We start from the raw sequence: 8,666 nt of genomic DNA, 5'->3' as shown, positions 1-8,666 counted from the left end.
AAAAAAAAAAAAAGAATAAAATGTTTTCTTCTCACAGAGAACTTCTCCTCAGTGCAGGGTTGTCCCTCTTTGCCCAAGCCAGGTATCAGTTTAGTACTTTTCAGCTCTGATCTGTTCTTTCCTTACTCCTCTGGATTATTGGGCTAGAATCTTTGAGCATTTTCCCTCCCTTGCAGTGAGCTGATGTTAAACCTGTGAATAGAGGACATCAGAGAGACATTGTGGGAGGAAGGGGCTTCTCTTGGCTCTGATTTGTTTTGTCTTCTCTTTTGGTTTGTTCTATACTTGCACAAGGCATAAAATTAACACAAAAGATGTTCAACACACATGTGATAACAAGCAGAAACAAAACCAAAAACTATTCTAGAGTTGGAACATCATTTGCCATAAAAAGGAATAAATTAGTTCATGCTACCATGTGGCTAACCCTTGAGAATGTGATGCTAAGCCAGACACAAAGGTCACACGTTGCATGATTCCAAATGTGTGAAATATCAGAAAAAGTTCATCGAGTCATATGAATACTGGTGACTAACAGGGACTGGGGGTGGAGGTGGGGAATGGAGAGTAACTGCTTTGTAAGTATGAGATAAACTCCTGGCCAGATGAAAATGTTTTAGAACTAGATAAATGTGGTGGTTGCACGACATTGTGAGTATCTGAAGTGCCAGTAAGTTCTTCATTTTAAAATAGTTAATTTTTATGTTACTTATGTCATTTATGTAATTTTATGTCATTTTACATTACATTTTATGTAATTTATGCCATTTCACCACAATCTAAAAATAACACACTATTCTGGAGTGATATTTCTACAATGTGGAAAAATCCACACTGAATGTGAGTTCACAAATAGAAAATAAAAAGCACCGTCTGGGAAAGTCAACAGAAGCAGCCCACAGGAGAATTAGAATCCTAAGAACCCAAAATGATGTAAGTAACCTCAAGCATTAAAAGGTAAAGAAAGCTGTAAAAAAGGAATCAGAGTGTATGAAAACAGAACAAGGGAATTGTTAAAATAAGTAAATGGAACTTCTAGAAATCAAAAATATGATAGTTAAAATCTGTAATGAATACAATAAACAACTGAATAAGTTAAACTGACGGGATCATCAATGTAATGGAACTTAAAGCTGAGGATACAAAGAGATTAAAAAATATGTAAGTGATTTTTTAAAAAATTGGATGTATGTAGATTAAGAAGATTAAAAAAAATGTCTAATGAAAGTGCCAGAAAAAGTAAATGACATCGTAAAAAATAAAAATAGAGATAGGTAATATTTGAGGGGATAATGACTAATAATTTTTCAGAATTCTCATTATTAGCTAACTAAAATATAAACTGTTACAATTATACTTAAAAATATGTCAATATCTAATAAATGTAAAGAATGTGCATATATCAGAAGCCTACAATCCTACCTCTCTCCACTAGAGAGAAGAAAACTTTGGAAGAGTAAGCACCTGTGCAGTAATGTACCATGCAGCATGCTTTACAAGAGGGAAAAAGAGATGTTAACTGAGTATTTCATAGGAAAAGCCTTTTGACAGACTATTTTTGTACATTAAGGGCTTTGCATTCAGTCATGAGGACTGCTTATTACTCAACAGTTTAGACATTGGATCAGTTAAATTTTATCCGAGGAAAAAGCTTGTCAATTGAATTTAAAACAAAACATATGAATTAATAAGTAAAGACCATAAATACTGTATTAATTTTATATAATGTCTCTGAATAAAGCCAAATACCATTCAGAACAATGGTATTTGGAACCTGGTTCAAAATCAGTTGTTAGGCACCATTGTAATGGGTTTTATTATTTTACTAGTTGATAGACTGTAAATAGCAGGTTAGAAATAAAGGATGAGACTATGCCTAGAGAAGAAGCGTGACACTGAGGAGCAACAGATGACAGCTGGAAGAAAAGCAAACAATGCAAAGCAGATGTATTTATGCACAAAGCTTATCACTGGGGCCCCAAGTTCAGAGGCGTGTAGCCCTGTGTATCTGTGTTTCTCTGGAAGTCCTTATTATATTACCACGTGGCTTAAAAGTCCATGTTCAAAGTGCAGCATTGTCACAAATTTCATTTTGTTCTGTATTTCCTGTTCAGTGTGTTAGGTTAAGGAGAGAGGACTAAAGAATGGAGACAATAAAGGAAGGATTGAAGAAAGTTGAAGGGGAAACCTTAGGGGTGACCCTGACAGTTTAAACCCAAGACATGCTGTCGGGTAGGAGAAAGTTAGGAGTAACACTCATGGGACCAGACCAGAGTTTATTGGTTGAAAATATATTTAAATTCATTTTGACAACCTTCAGAACAAACACTGTTAGTTAAGAAGGCAACACACTGTTCTTCCTGATTGGCCCTGTGATGTTGAACCTGCAAACTGAAAATGAAGACATATGTTAGAGTTTGAGGATGGAATCTCGCCTCTGCCTCTCACAGGCTGTTGACTGGGGTATTTCCCTGTGATTTTAAATGTCATCCCTTTTTAAAACATGATTTTTTCTTTTAAAGCAGTTTAAATTTAAAATACAATTATGAAGCCCCTACAGAGACCTCCCATATAATGTATAATCAACCCCAATTTTTCCCTTTTATTAACATCTTACATTGGTAGGGTGCATTTGTCGAGTTAATGATCTGCTATTATGTTCACAGGTAATGATATGTATCTGTGTTTCTCTGGAAGCACAGGTACATATCACAGGGCTATACGCCTCTTATTGATACTCTATTATTAACTTTACTCAGATTTCTTTAGCTTTTACCTGATGTCTTTTTACTCTTCCAGGATCCCATCCAGGATCCTACATTGCATTAGTCCTCATGCCTCTGTGGGCTCCTCTTACTTGAGACAGTTTGCCATCCCTTTGTTCTAAATATCCTTTTTTCCCCCTAATTATTACCTATTTTTTATTTCTAAAAAAGTATAGTTTTATTGAAATATAAGTATTTCCTACTTGAACATTTTATTTTACTTATATTTTTAAAGCCATACATTTTATTTTATTCAAGTACCTATAATACATAGTTCGGTTCATCTAAAAATAAATATTCTTTCAATTCTTTTTTTTAAATTTCAGATTAATATGAGGGTCTAAAAGAACCTAAAACCTAAAAGAATGTTTAGGTTACACTGTTTTCATTTCTCAGATAAAGTTCAAGTTGTAGTTGAGCCCTTCACCCAGAGGGCATGATGAACACCATTACATTGTGCACATTAGGTGAGATTCTTCCCTCCTTTCTCCCCCTTCCTCTCTCCTTCCTCTGCCCAAATCCCCTTTTAGAGAAATAGCTTTGAGCAGCATTACCCTGGAATGTCTTCAATGCTGTTTTGACCACAAAGAAAAATTCCACTATTTTTTTCTCTCTTAACTAATCCCAAGTGTTGGCAGGTACATGTCTCACCTGTGCCAGTCTCAAAGTCAATAGGCAAAAAGGGACTGTTCCTGTTTGTTGACCTATTTGTTAATCTCCACCATGCTGGGCCAAGGCAAAGTCGAAGGAGGAACTTTGTCTTTGAGTTTGCGCCTAGTTCTCTAAGATTAGATCTAACTTTTAGTTTCAGGTTAACATGATGTTCTCACAAACTGAATCATATCTCCCTTAAAAAGGTCCTGGTTATTCAAAGGAGTAGGGCGCTGGCCCCATATGCCAGAGGTGGCAGGTTCAAACCCAGCCCTGGCCAAAAACTGCAAAAAAAAAAAAAAAAAAAAAAAAAGGTCCTGGTTATTGCCAGAATATAATCATCAAATGGCCCTGGGTACACCAACATCAGCTAGCTAAGACAGGGTTGCAGAGAGAAGAGGCTCAAACATCCAAAAACCTTTGGTGGAGGATCCAGCATGTGCTAAGCCTTGGGCTTAGCATTGCAGTACAGCAAAGAAAAAGGCAACACAATTCTTTCTTTCACAGACTAATAGATTGTTCATTTTAGAGGAATGTGGATGTGCATGAGTAAAGAACTGACAGAGTCCACATGCCCTATTAAAGGTCAATTTTCAGAAATACTCAGACTGGAAGGAATGTGAGGCATTGCTTGCTCAGTTCCAAGTATTCCCCACTGATGAAGTGGCAAGTCCAGTCTTTGAATTTAAAATGTTTGAATCTTTAGAAATGACCAAAAGAAAGAACTCTAGAGAAAAAAAATACTGAAAAATTCTCAAGAAAGCACTTGGGTAAATACATGACTTGGGATCTAAATGGCGTCTTAAAATTTTCAAACTAAAAATGATCAGAACTGAAAAAAAAAAAAGTGAATAGTTAGCTTGACTCAGAACAATTGTTTTTCTTACTTAAAACTATTTATTAGCCTTAAGCAAAATAACACAATATCTGTGTAATATTATCTAGACATATAAATAGCTGGGGCAGGGCAAGGATAAGATTGGAGACTTAAGCCTTGAGAGAGCTTATCTTTTCTTCATGAGAACAGGGGATGACAATTGAAAAATTTCAGGAAGATCCAGAAATAGAGAACATGAAATATCAGAGGCTGGGCTCCAGAGAGCAGAGAAGATAAAGAAAACAGTTGCCTGCTTTGCTGTAAGAGCTAAGAAATGCCATATGGGGTATTTTGAGAGAATGATGTATCCTTCACACTGTGAACCTCCCCTTTACACTGCTCTGTGCACCTTCAGTGACACACGTATGTGCTGCTAACACTTCAGAATAAATGGATTAATTAAGGTGACGTGAACTGGTGTTGAGACCTGCTTTAAAAATGTCATGGGGTCAAAGTAAAAATTACTTTCAGGGACAACTAAGATGCAAGTTCCAGTCAACATTTTAGCCTAGGACTAAGGAGATAAAGATAAAGCCTTACATTAGGAATAAGCCACTTTCTGTCTGGAGAATGAAAAAATTCTCCAAATCTGAAACAAAAAACAAAGTAAAATTGTTAGCATTTCTATAACATACTTGAACAATTTTCTGACAGTCTTTTTGAAACCCAAATCATTAAATACCTCTTCTATTTGATCCCTGCCTCTGCTGAGGAAATAAAACATTTTTACATCCCTGTCTAAGGGATCTATGGAGTTGAAACCTGAAGATATATTGGTTTTCCTGGCAAAAGAAAGGAAAGCAGATTTTTCTACCAAAGGAGACAATTTTTTGTCAAGGAATATGGAATAAGATTATTCGGAAAAGGACATTATTTGAAAGTTACTTGACTTCCTGTCCCTTGAGAAATCACCTCCCGCCTTTTTTTCACACCTTTTCTTTTGTTATAATGAAGTAATAGCCAATAAAAATGAGGCTATGAGTGATGAGATAGAAACACAGTTCCCACCACTCAGAAAGTTCTCCAGCCCTTCTTTCACACCCTCAAGCCCCTCTCCAATTATGTTTGGTAGTTCATGCCTGCTCATTTCAAATTCCTCTCTGGCTTTACTTTCTGAGGTCAAGTCCAGATAACCCTCCATGCTGAACACTGTGAGAGGAAGCAGCATTTCAAATTCCTCTCTGGCTTTACTTTCTGAGGTCAAGTCCAGCTGACCTCCATGCTGAGCACTGTGATAGGAAGCAGCTATCTCAGCAGCCAAAATTGTATGGGAATGCTCACTCAAGCATGAACATACTCACTGAGTAACTGGAAATACCCTTCTTACAAAGGATTACTGTTTGTTTTTGCTAAGTCATTGATGGGAATAAAGCAAAAATATAATTGCAAAAGGATCCCTTTCTAATTACCTTTGTCCTCCCTTCTCCTTGGTTTTGCTGTCACAGGTTCAGTGACCCACAGTCAACCACAATTCAAAAATACTAAATGAAACGTTAAACAGTTCACACGTTTTTAATAATTTTTATTTTGGCCTATTGATAATTGTTCTATTTTATTGTTAGCCATCTTTTTTTTTTTCAAGCTGAAGTTTTATTTAATAAGAAATGGTTCTTAAAAATGCTGGAGAATAAAGCCAAAGGATACAGTGCTCACTTCCTACAAGCTAGCCAGCCTATCCAGGAATAGGGTAACAGTAAAATGCTGGTGGAATTTCACAGTCGTTTAGTGGTATAAGATTATCTGTGCCTAGAGTATGAAGAGATTCTCAGGGGGTGATGCTTAGTTCTGGGTTTTCATCTTCACTGAGCATGGCCCCTGCTCCTTGGGTCCAGAGTTCTTAGTATAGCATCCTTTACAATAGATTTCACCTTTTTCAATCAAAGTTGTTGATTCAAGACTCTTCCCACACTTGGCACATCAAAAGCAGTTTTTATGCCAGGGCTTCTCAGCTCCAATTATCTTCTTGGCAGTGTATACAGAATGCCCACGTCGGGAACACTTCTCAGCACCTCCATGTTTCTGAGCCAGTTTAGAAGTGTTTGGATGTGTTGTAGGCCTGTGAGGTTGAACCCTCTTTGGCTTGATGCTGATCCTTTCCCCAAGGTCCATGTCGAGCCTGCCAGCGCCCTGGCCGTAACCATAGCCTTTTGGCCCATACTTCTTTCTGTAGCAGGATCTTCAGTAGATCTCTACATTGTGAACTGCCACTGTTGTGCTGTCTAATTTTTTTCTGCAAACCATGCACAGAAAGTAGCAACAGTGGAGGCTGCAGCGGTCGCACTGGGCCTCCTCGATGTGGTACATGATGCTCCCACAGGCTCCACACTTGTTTCCACTTCCCCAGACAGGCATTGTGAATGGTAGAAAGTTGTGGAAACAGTTGTGGTAAGCACTCTTACTGTGCCAAATACAAGTTAAACTTTATCAAATAGATGTATGTACAAGTAAAAGCATAGTACAGTCACGCACCGCACGGGGACATTTCCATCAAAGAGAAACCACACATACTAAAGTGGTCACATTAGATTATAATACAGTATTTTCACCGTACTTTTTCTATGTTTAGATATATAACTACTTCCCACTGTGTTAGAATTACCTACAGTAGTCAGTGCAGTAACACACTATACAGATCTGTAGTGTGGGATCACAGGCTATCCCATAAGGCCCAGGTGTGTACGCTGGAAAGTGTTCCCACAACATCACCAGGCAACACACTTCTCAGAAGGCAGCCCCATCGTTTCAGTTATGCATGACTATATATACATGGTTCAATTTTACTTGGAATACATTTCCTGTGGATAAGGGGGGACCAACTACAGTAAAATAAAAGTGACAGGCATGTTCAGTGATGCAGTCAAGTCCTCACTAAAGCCAGAAAAGTGGCCTACAAGATGGTGTTAGTCAGACTAGTGCCATGATAACACAGCTGGTCTGGTTGGTTTAGGGCCTACATGACCTCCAACTAATGTCTTCCATCCTTCTTGTTCTTAGCTTCAACCTAAAAATGTATATCTTGAGTAGTTTATGGTGACTGATTTAGGAGACTAACATTTGAATTAGAAACATTGTAATAGGTTATGAGTTATACTGAAGAGTGAAATGGGCGGTGCCTGTGGCTCAGAGGGGTAGGGAACCGGCCCCATATGCCAGAAGTGGGTTCAAACCCACACCCGGCCAAAAACTGCAAAAAAAAAAAAAAAAAGAGTGAAACAGGAAGCTCTAGGGTGGGAGGCCAAAGACTACAGAACAAGGAACTACTGAGTTTTGAGAACTTCACCCTTTTTTTCACATCTCACCATGCCTGGCAAAATTAAAGCTGCAGCCTGTGCAACAAACACTTCCCCTTGCAAAACGCAAGCATGTTTTCGTGTTCTACTTTTGTAAATGAACAGAAAGAAAACAGGGTACAGACAGTGACTTTTCAAAGGTTTCTTACCACCAATATTATCAGATCTACCACTGTCCACGGCATTAACCCTATGGCTGACTTAATGATATCTCTGTATCCACAGTATCATTAGATCCATCAAACTACACAGTTGGTGGCTCTCAGCCCTAAAGCACCCTGTTGTCTCTAAGCCAAATAGATCAGTTGAAATATTGAAACATGTTTATAAAAAAACTACCTGAACCCTCATGGAGGGGTGCTTTTTCACATGTGTACAATGGACACCACGTGGCTAGCAGGGGCCTCATGCCAGCCCCTCACAGTTCACAGGAGCAATCTCAGTGTTGACATCTCTCCAGTCATATCTGGCAAGAAAACCACAGCCCCCCTGGACTTATTGGAATCACACATCAACAGCAACACACCAAAATGTGAGGCTGGGGTAGAGAGGTGATTGATTATGCAATCCCAGCCTCTTGGGACTGGAAGGGATTCTCTGACTTGGCTCAGAACAGAAGTACCTTTCCTGACAACACCCAGTAACAGGCCAGAGGCTGCCTGGTTGTAGTCCTTGACTCCTTGATTATTACCTCCATGGCGTTAGGCAAGCTACTTGCCTTCCTTACACCTCAGTTTTATCTTCTGTAACATGGGCCAAAAAATGTAGTTGTCACAGACAGTTTTGTTCTGCTGTGACACTTGCCTGATGGCTCTGCAGTCAGATACAGCTCAGAGTTTGTGACTTCAGTGAAGTAGGACCCTCTCAATGTACCAGATACCCCAAACTCCTACACTCCACAAAACTCTGAGAAACAAAACTAGAAACTAGAAACACAGGTGGAGATGGACCACATGTTATGAAAGAACATGCAAATAATGAAGAGCAGTAGACTGTGTAAGCAGCTTAAGGTTCGCTGGATCGAAACCAAGAAAATGATGAAATAAGTTTTATCTAATTAACAGAAAATAACATAAAAAAAAA

The 8,666-nt window shown here is 38.5% G+C and overlaps 1 long non-coding RNA gene and 1 pseudogene across 2 annotated transcripts in view; both read right to left on the bottom strand.

Moving 5' to 3' along the window:
* Positions 1–2,117: 2,117 nt before the first annotated feature.
* Positions 2,118–8,666, bottom strand: part of LOC111722638 — a 7,553-nt gene continuing 1,004 nt past the window's right edge. For both annotated transcript variants that reach the window (XR_002771372.1, XR_002771371.1), the window contains 2 exons: positions 4,834–4,882; positions 2,118–2,391 (listed from right to left, as the gene is read on the bottom strand). This is a non-coding gene — a long non-coding RNA (uncharacterized LOC111722638). The remainder of the gene's footprint in view (positions 2,392–4,833; positions 4,883–8,666) is intronic.
* LOC100942053 lies at positions 4,893–7,390 on the bottom strand (annotated as a pseudogene).

This window comes from Otolemur garnettii, unplaced genomic scaffold (assembly GCF_000181295.1).
Source record: "Otolemur garnettii isolate 467f Iridium unplaced genomic scaffold, OtoGar3 scaffold00299, whole genome shotgun sequence".
NCBI lineage: Eukaryota > Metazoa > Chordata > Mammalia > Primates > Galagidae > Otolemur > Otolemur garnettii.
The sequence above is the reverse complement of the archived record's forward strand: the minus strand, read 5'-3'. Positions and strand labels throughout refer to the sequence as shown.